Source organism: Entelurus aequoreus, linkage group LG19 (genome assembly GCF_033978785.1).
Source record: "Entelurus aequoreus isolate RoL-2023_Sb linkage group LG19, RoL_Eaeq_v1.1, whole genome shotgun sequence".
Taxonomy (NCBI): Eukaryota; Metazoa; Chordata; class Actinopteri; order Syngnathiformes; family Syngnathidae; genus Entelurus; species Entelurus aequoreus.
The window spans coordinates 49,385,998-49,402,078 of NC_084749.1; the positions used below are offsets into that span (position 1 = coordinate 49,385,998).

Here is a 16,081-nt window from a genome sequence, read left to right on the forward strand (position 1 = left end):
ATTCTCCTCTGCCAGGTGGGCGGGGTCTAAGTACTCCTCCCACTCCATGCTGTATGCTCCTGGGCCAGGTGGGCGGGGTCTAAGTACTCCTCCCACTCCATGCTGTATGCTCCTGGGCCAGGTGGGCGGGGTCTAAGTACTCCTCCCACTGCATGCCGTATGCTCCTGTGCCAGGTGGGCGGGGTCAAAGTGTCAGAAGGTGTGGTCCACAACACACACACTGAAGCTGGATCGCTTCTGGTTGTATAACTTTCAGCAGCAAGCATCTTCACCTTTCTTCTTGTGGGTCTGCATCTTCACCTTTCTTCTTGTGGGTCTGCATCTTCACCTTTCTTCTTGTGGGTCTGCATCTTCACCTTTCTTCTTGTGGGTCTGAATCTTCACCTTTCGTCTTGTGGGTCTGCATCTTCACCTTTCTTCTTGTGGGTCTGCATCTTCACCTTTCTTCTTGTGGGTCTGCATATTCACCTTTCTTCTTGTGGGTCTGCATCTTCACCTTTCTTCTTGTGGGTATGCATCTTCACCTTTGTCTTTCTTTCTTATGGGTCTGCATCTTCACCTTTGTCTTTCTTCTTGTGGGTCTGCATCTTCACCTTTCTTCTTGTGGGTCTGCATCTTCACCTTTGTCTTTCTTCTTGTGGGTCTGCATCTTCACCTTTGTCTTTCTTCTTGTGGGTCTGCATCTTCACCTTTGTCTTTTTTCTTGTGTGTCTGCATCTTCACCTTTGTCTTTCTTCTTGTGGGTCTGCATCTTCACCCTTGTCTTTCTTCTTGTGGGTCTGCATCTTCACCTTTGTCTTTCTTCTTGTGGGTCTGCATCTTCACCTTTGTCTTTCTTCTTGTGGGTCTGCATCTTCACCTTTGTCTTTCTTCTTGTGGGTCTGCATCTTCACCTTTGTCTTTCTTCTTGTGGGTCTGCATCTTCACCTTTGTCTTTCTTCTTGTGGGTCTCCATCTTCACCTTTGTCTTTCTTCTTGTGGGTCTCCATCTTCACATTTGTCTTTCTTCTTGTGGGTCTGCATCTTCACCTTTGTCTTTCTTCTTGTGGGTCTGCATCTTCACCTTTGTCTTTCTTCTTGTGGGTCTGCATCTTCACCTTTGTCTTTCTTCTTGTGGGTCTGCATCTTCACCTTTGTCTTTCTTCTTGTGGGTCTGCATCTTCACCTTTGTCTTTCTTCTTGTGGGTCTGCATCTTCACCTTTGTCTTTCTTCTTGTGGGTCTGCATCTTCACCTTTGTCTTTCTTCTTGTGGGTCTGCATCTTCACCTTTGTCTTTCTTCTTGTGGGTCTGCATCTTCACCTTTGTCTTTCTTCTTGTGGGTCTGCATCTTCACCTTTGTCTTTCTTCTTGTGGGTCTGCATCTTCACCTTTGTCTTTCTTCTTGTGGGTCTGCATCTTCACCTTTGTCTTTCTTCTTGTGGGTCTCCAACTTCACATTTGTCTTTCTTCTTGTGGGTCTGCATCTTCACCTTTGTCTTTCTTCTTGTGGGTCTGCATCTTCACCTTTGTCTTTCTTCTTGTGGGTCTGCTTCCCTATCTTCTGATGCCTTACAGCATTTGAGCTTCACGCCAACGTGGGCACAACAGCCATGTTGTGTCGGCAGCTGAGTAGGCAGACTGAGCCAACAGAGTAAAGTCCACCTTTTTGTAGCTCTTCACCTTCCAAAGTCCACAAGTGCAGGGACCAGAAGGTGACTTCAGTGGGACTGTTTACACTGTGGACTGTTCTGTGGACCAGGGGGCCCGAAGTCAGGCCCAGAGTCTAAATTGGTGTCGTCAAGTTATTTGGTTTGTTTGGAGCCAGTGTGACCTTCCAAATTTAAACATAATTTGATACTGAACTCTCTCAGACTCACAAGTTGGTGTCCCCGTCTAATAGTGATATCAGCCATCGGTCCTGTATCAGCATGAAACAAGTACGTGGTGATATGAGCTTGCATGTAAGATCTTGCTCTCTCCAAGATCAGATACTTCTTCCAGACATTCTGGGTCAGGGATGGAACTGCGAGACTGTAAGATGTTTCCGGTTCTGATTCCACTTTCCATTCTGCTTAACGATTCGGTTCTTTATAAGTTCTCTTCGCGATTTGTAACTGCCCCCAAAAAAAAAGTTTTAGCTGACTAGCTAAAGCTGCTACGTCTGGTGAGCTGCTTTCTCGCCTCGCTGCTCGTGAAAGTTAAATGTCAATCATAAATCATGCCTTCCACCCGCATAGTAACAGGATGAGGACATAATCTGACAAGTTGGTACACTTTGACAGCTGGCAAGAAAGACAGGAAAATATGCTTGGTTCTATGACCTTTTTACCTTGGTGAGGATTCTGATGAATTCTTCATCTAAACGGGAATATATCAACATCCTGTCAGTCAGCATCCGGTGAAAGCAGATATTGTACAGTAGGTGATTATTTTATTATGTTTGTTGTCTCTCATCAAGTCTGCCATGATTAGTAGTCTTGTTGTTGTTGAAAGGAAAGTGAAAAAATACTTATTATGAATGTTACTACATGACATATATACTTACATAATTTTTATATATTACATGTTATTATGAATGTTACTACATGACATATATACTTACATCATGTATATATTACATGTTATTATGAATGTTACTACATGACATATATACTTACATCATGTATATATTACATGTTATTATGAATGTTACTACATGACATACATGCTTACATCATGTATATATTACATGTTATTATGAATGTTACTACATGACATATACTTACGTCATGTATATATTACATGTTATTATGAATGTTACTACATGGCATATATACTTACATCATGTATATATTACATGTTATTATGAATGTTACTACATGACATATATACTTACATCATGTATATATTACATGTTATTATGAATGTTACTACATGACATATATACTTACATCATGTATATATTACATGTTATTATGAATGTTACTACATGACATATATACTTACATCATGTATATATTACATGTTATTATGAATGTTACTACATGGCATATATACTTACATCATGTATATATTACATGTTATTATGAATGTTACTACATGACATATATACTTACATAATTTTTATATATTACATGTTATTATCAATGTTACTACATGACATATATACTTACATCATGTATATATTACATGTTATTATGAATGTTACTACATGACATATATACTTACATCATGTATATATTACATGTTATTATGAATGTTACTACATGACATATATACTTACATCATGTATATATTACATGTTATTATGAATGTTACTACATGACATATATACTTACGTCATGTATATATTACATGTTATTATGAATGTTACTACATGACATATATACTTACGTCATGTATATATTACATGTTATTATGAATGTTACTACATGACATATATACTTACGTCATGTATATATTACATGTTATTATGAATGTTACTACATGACATATATACTTACATCATGTATATATTACATGTTATTATGAATGTTACTACATTACATATATACTTACGTCATGTATATATTACATGTTATTATGAATGTTACTACATGACATATATACTTACATCATGTATATATTACATGTTATTATGAATGTTACTACATTACATATATACTTACATCTTGTATATATGACATGTTATTATTATGTCAAGACTTAATTTGTTATAATCTTGATGATTATGGCTTACATGACCCCATACCATCACAGATGTGTAAGTTACCCATGCCTTGAGCACTAACACACCCCCATACTACTAAGTTTATTATTGTTGGTGTCATTTTTCTAATTAGATAATTCATTAGTTAGTGTTATTTCTATTTTTTTTATGAACTGACTAACCAAACTTTGTTTGTATTGTGTATGTATTCTATTTAATTTGGAGAGTTTCTAATATGTTAGATCAGGGGTGTGTAAACTTTTCCCACCAAGGGCCAAATACTGAAAAGTCAGTTGATGCAGTGGCCATTTTGTTCTTATTTTTGTTTACAAATGCTTAAAAGAGATATTTATTTATTTTGTAACTTTGTGTCAGCTTTGTGACTAAGTGTATTATTATTATTCATTATTAGTTTGAAAAAGTTAGCTTTTTCTCATTCTGTTCTAAGATTTTGCCCTTTTTTTTGTCTTACATTTTCACCGTTGTTGTTTTCTATTATTGTTCTCATCCTGCGGGCCAAGGAATTGGGTCTGTGATGACATATGAGCATTGCTTGCTTACACAATAATGTGACCCCAGCAGATATTTCCGCATCATTCATGCTCGTCTGGGATCTTAAAGTGACGCTCTCCTCCCTCCCCCTGTCCATCTTTCCGCCATCTCCCTTCCCCTCCTGGCCTTTTCATTCTTGCTTCCTCACATCCGTGAAAAGTGTCTCCTTTGCCGCCATGATCTCCTCTGATGAAAGGAAGGACAATTCTGCGTGGCCTTAATGAGAAATGGCAAGCAATCAGCGTGGCGCTCTCTCAAATAGCAACACCCGGAGGTGAGACCTCAGGTGACGGTGCAGAGATATTCCACTAGCAGTCAATAGCTGTTGATGAGGGAACAAGGCGTGCATATTTGACCCAGCGTCATACGGCGGGCTGCATTTCAAGTGGGAGGGTCACATGACTAAGTGCACCTCAATCAATTGGAAACTACGGCTTCCAACATTATTACTTGTATTTTCATCATCATCATCATTTTAATACTAATGATAATAGTAATAATGTCACTATTGTTATTATCATTATCATTATTATTATTATTATTATTATTATTATTGTTATTATTATTATTATTATTATTATTATTATTGGTATTGTTATTATTATTTTTATTATCATTGTTGTGGTTTATTTTATTTCGAACATGTAAACACATACAATGTGATACATTATTTATTAATTGTATATATCTCTTTACAACATGTTCGAAAAGGAGTAGGAAGAAGCGAAGCTTATTTAATCCTACCCCTTTATTATAATAATTATTATAATCATTTATTTTAAAATTATAATTATACTGATAATAGTCATAATAATAATAATAATAATAATAATAACAATAATAATAACAATTATTATTATTATTATTATTATTATTATGATACTGTGGTAATAATAACTAATAATAATTATTTAATAATAATAACAATTATTGTTATTATTATTAATATTATTATCATCATTATAATTAGTATTATAATTATTATTAATATTTTATCACTATTGTTATCATTAATATTATTATTATGACTATTGTAATCGTTATAATAATTATTATAATATTATAATTATTATTATTATCACTATTACTATTAGTATTACTATTATCACTATAATTATTCATATGATTACTTTTTATTGTTACTATTATCATTATTAATAATACATGTATCACTATTGTTGTTATTAATATTAGTATCATCATCATTATTATTATTATTTTTGTTTTTATTTATTAATATTGTTATTATTATCAATATTAATATTATTATTATCACTATTGTTATGTTATTAATATTAGTATTTCTATTATCATCATTAGTGTTATTATTATTATAATTATTGTTATTGTTATTAATATTATTAGAGCTATTATTACCATTAATATTATTATTATTATTATACAATGTCAATACTGAAGCCATGAGTATTGGCTGATACTGAACATTTGTTTTGGTACAATATCAACAGGAATCATACACGCAATGCTAACAACACAGAATGCTTACAACACTAATGGTTGTAGTTGCGACTACGGGCCAAGTTTGCACCCGTGGTTTCAGCACACGAAGCCCAGTTCTAACTTTGACAAAAGCTCACTGCGGGTGCTGCAGTGCCCTTCTGTTCTGTTTTATAGCCGTCCATAGCGTTCCTACTCCTATGGAATATTAATTCATCACTCCGAGCAGCGTTTGTAAGTTTTACAATGTAACTAAAACTATTCTTACTCACTAAAGCGTCCCATGTGTGATGTCTGTGGGAGTGTTTTCATGCATATTTGTACATGCTATCGTTATGTAATCAAGCTAGCGCGATAAGCATTAGCTAATATGCTAACAGGTTTATGAGTGTCTGTGTTAATATTATTAACTTACAATAGCATTGTTTTTGTTTTGTTTCACTTTCACTAATGCCTCAGTAGATTCACCGAAACATAAGTCTGTTTAGCTGATTGGAGAGCTAGCTTGCGCAGCTAGTGGGTCTATGACCATGGCTTCTGTTTTGTTTGATCAGCTGTTATACTGCCGTGTTACAAACACCATTTGGAAACAATGAAGGTATGTAAATAAACATTTACAGAATATTTCTGTGTAAATAACTCATTTCACAACGTATATATCTGCCACTTGTAGTCCGGTGTGGTTATATATGGGGAAAAGGTTTCTTGTCAAATTTAGTGGGTGTGGCCAATATATCGAGGCGCTTTGTAGTCTGGAAAATACGGTAATCTTCCACCAAATGGAAAAACATGTTATTGTGTACACTAACAGATACTACATTGTTTCATTTGGAAACAATTTGATTGATTGAGACTTTTATTAGTAGGTTGCACAGTGAAGTACATATTCCGTACAATTGACCACTAAATGGTAACACCCCAATAAGTTTTTCAACTTGTTTAAGTCGGGGTCCACTTAAATTGATTCATGATACAGATATATACTATCATATATACCAGGGGTCACCAACCTTTTTGAAACCAAGGGCTACTTCTTGGGTACTGATTAATGCGAAGGGCTACCAGTTAGATACACACTTAAATAAATTGCCAGAAGTAGCCAATTTGCTCAATTTACCTTTAACTCAGTTATTATTAATAATTAATGATATTTATCTTTGTGGAAACACTGATCATCTTAATGATTTCTCACAATAAATATATATAGAAACAGATAAATATCAATATGCAACACTTTATTTTTATATTTTCTCTGAGTGCACATTTTTCAAATTGAACATTTTCAAATTATCACTTCTAAGACAGTCTTGTGAAATCACAATATCCAATTTTAACTATCTAGCCACTAACAATTTTTAACAAATCATGAATTACTTTGCACCATGTTTGTACAAATAATAACTCATGTAAAATACAAAATCAAACTCTCAAATTTTTAAATCATGTCACACTTTGAACTGGACACCAAATCTGTTATCTGTTTCTTTGTCCGTTAGTGGGAAGCCTGGCATTGCATGCTGTTAACTAGTGTGTTGTACTCTGGTGTGTAACTTGACACTGCAACTCTGAGTGAGTCTTGCAAATGTGCATCAGTGAGGCGTGTTCTGTGTTTGTTGTTGATGAAGTTCATGTCAGAAAAGGCTGATTCACAAAGATAAGATTTTTCCTCATTGTTTGCGGAACCTTCTTAATCTTTTGGACATATTTTCACAGCAATCTGGCCTTAAGCTTAAGTATGATAAATGTAAAATGTTAAGGATCGGAAATCTAAAGGGAACATCCTTTCGAATGGAATGCAAAGTGCCTGTTTTGTGGACAGATGGACCAGTTAACATACTTGGTGTTGTTGTCCCAGAAAATCTGGAAGATCTAGGCTCAGTAAATTATGATAATCGACTAAGAAAGCTGGACAAAATTATGCAATTATGGAAAGGGAAATCCCTAACCTTGTATGGTAAAATGTCTATTGCCAACTCGTTAATTATTCCTCAATTTATTTATTTGTTTTTGTCATTACCAGCTCCATCACAAAACTTTTTTAAGATTTATGAGCGGAGGGTCTTCGATTTAGTCTGGAACGGCAAACCAGAAAAGATTAAAAGAAAGGTTTTGTACAAAGAGTATGAATATGGGGGCCTGAAACTTCTCAACCTTGAAGCTATGTGTCTGTCTTTAAAAGCATCAATTGTTCCAAATATGTATTTAAACATTGAGTGGTACACAAATGTCCTGTTGGACAAAAAACATGTACTGTATCAAAAGAAATTGTATCCTTTTTTTACAAGTGATCCCCTCCCAGAGAGTCTGCTGGGAAACATGGCGGGGTTCATAAAGGAAACAATCCACTCATAGTGGTGTTTTCAATTTGATGTGCCAGAAAAAAGAGACGATATTTTGCAGCAGTTAATATGGATGAACTCTAATATTGTAATAGATGGAAAGCCTTTCTTTTGGAAAAATATGTTTGAAAGAGGAATCATTTTTGTCAATGATATTATCAATGAGAATGGTAAAATGATGAAGTATGATGAATTTAGAGCTATGTATGGTGATGCTTGCTCAAGCTTTTCATTTGATCAACTAACTGGAGTAATTGGGAAAAGATGGAAACAAATAATTAATTATGGAACTACTAAATTATTAGTTTGTAAACCTCTAATAAGAAATTCTAGTTGGCAAAAAGGAACTAAAATAAATAGAAAAATATATAATTTTTATTTAATAAAGACATTTTTGAAGGCTGCCTCATACAACACAAATGGAAAATGGGAGGACTTTTTTGACTGCCCGTTGCCATGGGATGCCATATTCAAACTAATCTATAAAACCACTATCGATGTGCAAAATCGTTATTTTCAAATTAAAATTATTTATAACTTCTTACCCACAGGGAAAATGTTAAAATGATGGAATATGACAGAGTCAGATGATTGCCGATGTTGTTGTCAGGAGCCTGAATCCACCCTGCATTTGTTTTGGTATTGTCATATTGTGTCTTTGTTTTGGGTGGAAGTTGAAAAAATGTGTTTAAGGATTGGTTTGTTTATGAAGCTTAATGTGGTTTCTGTTATTTTAGGAGAGTTCATTGACAATCATGATTTAGTCCATTTAATTATAGTACTCGGTAAAATGTTTATTTTTAAGGCCAAAAACAGATATTCACTTAGTATTACTTTCTTTAAAACATTTATTCAGTATTTTCTAACTTTAGAAAGTTACATGGTTGAAAATGATAATGATGCCAAAAAACATTAAAAAAAAGATGAGAAGTCCTCAAAGGCTTATTTTGAAAGTATAATTATGTTTATAGATTATATGATATCTGTTGTTGTGTTCCCTAATTTGAGTGACCTGGACATAATCTGGACTGTACATAAATGCTTATTTTGAAAATGTAATTTTGTTTATAAATTATATGCAATCTGTTGTGTTCCCTAATTTGTTTCTGTGTACATGAATGAAGGTGTGTGTTGCTGAGTCCGACTTGGACATTATCTGGACTGGGCCTGGTTTAAAAAACCCTTTAAACAAATCTAATTTCATTGACAACCTGGTCTGTTGAAGATAAGGCCCTTTTTAAAAAAATAAAATAAGATAAATAAATAAATAAAAAACATTTTCTTGGAAAAAAAAGAAAGTAAAATAATACAAAAATAATTACATAAAAAATAGTAATCAATGAAAATGTTAGTGGACCAGCAGCCTATACAATCATGTGTGCTTCAGGGACTGTGTCCCTTGCAGATGTGTTGTCTATGTTGTGTTCAGGGACTGTGTCCCTTGCAGATGTGTTGTCTATGTTGTGTTCAGGGACTGTGTCCCTTGCAGATGTGTTGTCTATGTTGTGTTCAGGGACTGTGTCCCTTGCAGATGTGTTGTCTATGTTGTGTTCAGGGACTGTGTCCCTTGCAGATGTGTTGTCTATGTTGTGTTCAGGGACTGTGGCCCTTGCAGATGTGTTGTCTATGTTGTGTTCAGGGACTGTGTCCCTTGCAGATGTGTTGTCTATGTTGTGTTCAGGGACTGTGTCCCTTGCAGATGTGTTGTCTATGTTGTGTTCAGGGACTGTGTCCCTTGCAGATGTGTTGTCTATGTTGTGGGAACCAGAATATTGGTAGCAGAAAGAAATAACCCCTTTTGTGTGAGTGGGTGTGGATGAGTGTGCATGGGGGAGGTTGTTTGGGTTGATGCACTGATTGAAAGTGTATCTTGTGTTTTTTCTATGTAGATTTAATTAATTTTTTTTATTTTATATATTTTTTTTATTTTATTTTTTAGAACAGGCCCGCGGGCGACTCATCTGGTCCTTACGGGCGACCTGGTGCCCGCGGGCACCGCGTTGGTGACCCCTGATACTATCATCATAATACAGTCATCACACAAGATAATCACATTGAATTATTTACATTATTTACAATCAGGGGTGTGGAGGGGGGGGGGATATGGACATCAAGTAGTGGACATAGAGAGAGAGAGACAGAGAGAGAGAGAGAGAGAGAGAGAGAGAAAGAGAGAGAGAGAGAGAGAGATCAGAAGGCATAAGAAAAAGTATCTACATTTGATTGTTTACATTTGATTATTAGCAATCCGGGGAGGGTGTTAGTTTAGGGTTGTAGCTGCCTGGAGGTGAACTTTTATTGCGGTTTTGAAGGAGGATAGAGATGCCCTTTTTTTTATACCTGTTGGGAGCGCATTCCACATTGATGTGGCATAGAAAGAGAATGAGTTAAGACCTTTGTTAGTTCGGAATCTGGGTTTAACGTGGTTAGTGGAGCACCCCCTGGTGTTGTGGTTATGGCGGTCATTTACGTTAAGGAAGTAGTTTGACATGTACTTCGGTATCAGGGAGGTGTAGCGGATTTTATAGACTAGGCTCAGTGCAAGTTGTTTAACTCTGTCCTCCACCTTGAGCCAGCCCACTTTGGAGAAGTGGGTAGGAGTGAGGTGGGATCTGGGGTGGAGGTCTAGAAGTAACCTGACTAGCTTGTTCTGAGATGTTTGGAGTTTAGATTTGAGGGTTTTGGAGGTGCTAGGGTACCAGGAGGTGCATGCGTAATGGAAAAAGGGTTGAACGAGAGTTCCCGCCAGAATCCTCAAGGTGCTTTAGTTGACCGGAGAGGAAATTCTGTAGAGAAATCTCGTTCGTTGGTTGACCTTTTTGATGACCTCGGTTGCCATTTTATCACAGGAAAGGTTAGCCTCTAGAATGGAACCTAGGTAGGTGACCTCATCTTTCCTGGTGATAACAATGTCACCCACTTTTATGGTGAAGTCATTGACTTTCTTAAGGTTGATGTGGGACCCAAACAGGATGGATTCTGTTTTACCCAAGTGTATGGATAGCTGGTTGTCAGCGAGCCAGGTGCAAGTTCTACAGAGCTCAGCACTGAGGATTTTCTCCACCTGTGACTTGTCCTTGTCGGATACCAGCAAGGCCGAGTCATCCGCAAACAAGAACAATTCACAGTCGCATGCTGATGACATGTGGTTTATGTATATTAGGAACAGTAAAGGCCCTAATATACTGCCTTGGGGGACTACACAGCTCACTGGGAGGGGGGGACGACGACACGGTGCCGTTCACCTCTACCACCTGCTCCCTCCCCTCCAAGTAAGATTGCATCCAGCTCCATGAGGTTTTGTTAAATCCGATTGCTCTGAGCTTATCCAACAGTGTAGCGTGGTTAACGGTGTCAAAGGCCTTCTGAAGGTCCAGCATGACCATGCCGCAGTATTTGCCCGCGTCCACCTCATGTTTGATGTGGTCGCTCAGATAGAGAAGGCATGTGTCAGTGGAGTGGTTAGTTCTGAAGCCGGATTGGAATTTGTACATGAGTTTATTAGTGGCAAGGTAACTATCGACCTGTTCATAAACTATTTTCTCCATTACTTTGGAAATGGAACTGAGAATAGAAACAGGTCGGTAGTTGCCAGGTTCCAATTTGCTTCCTTTTTTAAAGAGGGGAGTTACTCTTGCTATCTTAAAATCTTTTGGTACTTTGCCTTGTGTAATTAATAGGTTTATTATGTGCGTGATGATCGGGGCAATGATGGAGGCAGAGTCCCTGAGGAATCTGGAGGGAATATTATCAAGGCTGGTGGCCTTGTTAGGGTGGAGCACGCTCAATTTTTTAAACACCTCATGTGGCTAATATATGGGGAAAATGTTTCTTGTCAATGTTAGTGGGTGCGGCCAGTATATCGGGGCGTTTTGTAGTCTGGAAAATACGGTAATCTTCCACCAAACTGAAAAACATGTTATTTTGTTGAGTAACAGATACTACATTGTTTCATTTGGAAACAATGAAGGTATGTAAATAAACATTTACAGAATATTTCTGTATAAATAACTATTTCCACAACGTATATATCTGAGACTTATAGTCCGGTGCGGCTAATATATGGGGAAAATGTTTCTTGTGAAATGTAGTGGGTGCGGCCAGTATATCGGGGCGTTTTGTAGTCTGGAAAACAAGGTAATCTTCCACCAAATGGGAAAACATGTTATTTTGTAGACTAACATATACTACATTGTTTCATTTGGGAACAATTAAGGTATGTAAATAACATTTGTTGAGTGAATAACTAATTTCACAAGGTTTATATCTGCGAATTATGTGACTAATATATGGAAATATTTATTTTTCCCCTTAAAAATGAGTGGGTGCGGCTTAAAAAAAGGTGCATAAATGAAGTGAGCGACTGATGGAGATTCATGTGGTGAATAAAAAGACAAAGAAAAAGTATTTTGACATTCTTTGTTGTATTTCCTGGCGTGCACATTCACTGCAGTCTGACTTCTCACTTGATGGGAAATTTGATGGAAGAAGCGAAGTCTTCTCTCCAATTTTCTGAGGAGGCCTCCAGCCTAATTGGTCCAGCTCTTATCCCCTCAGCCAACCTCGGCTTAGTCCCAGAGGAGACGTGTCCTCCTCCCTCCTCCCTCCTCCCCTCCTTCCCAGCCCCTCAAGTAGTAATCGGAGGAGACTGATGAGGAAAGGAAGGGAGTGAATCTTCTTCTCTCCATCAGCGGCCATCTTCCCCCAGGCGGGAGACACTCCACTGGCTTAATGAGCGTGTTGTTGCTTTGTCCCGCCTCCGACATCCTTGTCAATCATGTGGTGGCAGCGCTGGAGGTGAGGTCATAACAGCCAATCATCTTCAAGCCAGGCGGGGAATGAAGGTGCGAGTTGCATCAGCGTGTGAACTCACCTTCATGCTTGTTGTGAGTCAGCACTCCACACCTTTTTGTATCGCCTTCAAACGTCCACACGCTGCATCCACCACACCTTTTTGTATCGCCTTCAAACGTCCACACGCTGCATCTACCACACGTTTTTGTATCGCCTTCAAACATCCACACGCTGCATCTACCACACGTTTTTGTATCGCCTTCAAACGTCCACACGCTGCATCTACCACACGTTTTTGTATCGCCTTCAAACGTCCACACGCTGCATCTACCACACGTTTTTGTATCGCCTTCAAACGTCCACATGCTGCATCTACCACACGTTTTTGTATCGCCTTCAAACGTCCACATGCTGCATCTACCACACGTTTTTGTATCGCCTTCAAACGTCCACACGCTGCATCTACCACACGTTTTTGTATCGCCTTCAAACGTCCACACTCTGCATCCACCACACGTTTTTGTATCGCCTTCAAACGTCCACACGCTGCATCCACCAGACCTTTTTGTATCGCCTTCAAACGTCCACACGCTGCATCTACCACACGTTTTTGTATCGCCTTCAAACGTCCACACGCTGCATCTACCACACGTTTTTGTATCGCCTTCAAACGTCCACATGCTGCATCTACCACACGTTTTTGTATCGCCTTCAAACGTCCACATGCTGCATCTACCACACGTTTTTGTATCGCCTTCAAACGTCCACACGCTGCATCTACCACACGTTTTTGTATCGCCTTCAAACGTCCACACTCTGCATCCACCACACGTTTTTGTATCGCCTTCAAACGTCCACACGCTGCATCCACCAGACCTTTTTGTATCGCCTTCAAACGTCCACACGCTGCATCTACCACACGTTTTTGTATCGCCTTCAAACGTCCACACGCTGCATCCACCACACCTTTTTGTATCGCCTTCAAACGTCCACACGCTGCATCTACCACACGTTTTTGTATCGCCTTCAAACGTCCACATGCTGCATCTACCACACGTTTTTGTATCGCCTTCAAACGTCCACACGCTGCATCTACCACACGTTTTTGTATCGCCTTCAAACGTCCACACGCTGCATCTACCACACGTTTTTGTATCGCCTTCAAACGTCCACATGCTGCATCTACCACACGTTTTTGTATCGCCTTCAAACGTCCACATGCTGCATCTACCACACGTTTTTGTATCGCCTTCAAACGTCCACACGCTGCATCTACCACACGTTTTTGTATCGCCTTCAAACGTCCACACTCTGCATCTACCACACGTTTTTGTATCGCCTTCAAACGTCCACACGCTGCATCTACCACACGTTTTTGTATCGCCTTCAAACGTCCACACGCTGCATCCACCAGACCTTTTTGTATCGCCTTCAAACGTCCACACGCTGCATCCACCACACCTTTTTGTATCGCCTTCAAACGTCCACATGCTGCATCTACCACACGTTTTTGTATCGCCTTCAAACATCCACACGCTGCATCTACCACACGTTTTTGTATCGCCTTCAAACGTCCACACGCTGCATCTACCACACGTTTTTGTATCGCCTTCAAACGTCCACACGCTGCATCTACCACACGTTTTTGTATCGCCTTCAAACGTCCACATGCTGCATCTACCACACGTTTTTGTATCGCCTTCAAACGTCCACATGCTGCATCTACCACACGTTTTTGTATCGCCTTCAAACGTCCACACGCTGCATCTACCACACGTTTTTGTATCGCCTTCAAACGTCCACACTCTGCATCCACCACACGTTTTTGTATCGCCTTCAAACGTCCACACGCTGCATCCACCAGACCTTTTTGTATCGCCTTCAAACGTCCACACGCTGCATCTACCACACGTTTTTGTATCGCCTTCAAACGTCCACACGCTGCATCTACCACACGTTTTTGTATCGCCTTCAAACGTCCACATGCTGCATCTACCACACGTTTTTGTATCGCCTTCAAACGTCCACATGCTGCATCTACCACACGTTTTTGTATCGCCTTCAAACGTCCACACGCTGCATCTACCACACGTTTTTGTATCGCCTTCAAACGTCCACACTCTGCATCCACCACACGTTTTTGTATCGCCTTCAAACGTCCACACGCTGCATCCACCAGACCTTTTTGTATCGCCTTCAAACGTCCACACGCTGCATCTACCACACGTTTTTGTATCGCCTTCAAACGTCCACACGCTGCATCCACCACACCTTTTTGTATCGCCTTCAAACGTCCACACGCTGCATCTACCACACGTTTTTGTATCGCCTTCAAACGTCCACATGCTGCATCTACCACACGTTTTTGTATCGCCTTCAAACGTCCACACGCTGCATCTACCACACGTTTTTGTATCGCCTTCAAACGTCCACACGCTGCATCTACCACACGTTTTTGTATCGCCTTCAAACGTCCACATGCTGCATCTACCACACGTTTTTGTATCGCCTTCAAACGTCCACATGCTGCATCTACCACACGTTTTTGTATCGCCTTCAAACGTCCACACGCTGCATCTACCACACGTTTTTGTATCGCCTTCAAACGTCCACACTCTGCATCTACCACACGTTTTTGTATCGCCTTCAAACGTCCACACGCTGCATCTACCACACGTTTTTGTATCGCCTTCAAACGTCCACACGCTGCATCCACCAGACCTTTTTGTATCGCCTTCAAACGTCCACACGCTGCATCTACCACACGTTTTTGTATCGCCTTCAAACGTCCACATGCTGCATCTACCACACGTTTTTGTATCGCCTTCAAACGTCCACACGCTGCATCTACCACACGTTTTTGTATCGCCTTCAAACATCCACACGCTGCATCTACCACACGTTTTTGTATCGCCTTCAAACGTCCACATGCTGCATCTACCACACGTTTTTGTATCGCCTTCAAACGTCCACACTTTGCATCTACCACACGTTTTTGTATCGCCTTCAAACGTCCACACTGTGCATCTACCACACGTTTTTGTATCGCCTTCAAACGTCCACACGCTGCATCTACCACACGTTTTTGTATCGCCTTCAAACGTCCACACGCTGCATCTACCACACGTTTTTGTATCGCCTTCAAACGTCCACACTTTGCATCTACCACACGTTTTTGTATCGCCTTCAAACGTCCACACTCTGCATCTACCACACGTTTTTGTATCGCCTTCAAACGTCCACACTTTGCATCTACCACACGTTTTTGT

General features: G+C 39.1%; 1 protein-coding gene across 2 annotated transcripts in view; it reads left to right on the forward strand.

The window, feature by feature from the left end:
• Positions 1–16,081, forward strand: part of negr1 (neuronal growth regulator 1) — a 366,662-nt gene that overhangs the window by 280,522 nt on the left and 70,059 nt on the right. The gene's annotated exons all lie outside the window — the stretch shown is intronic.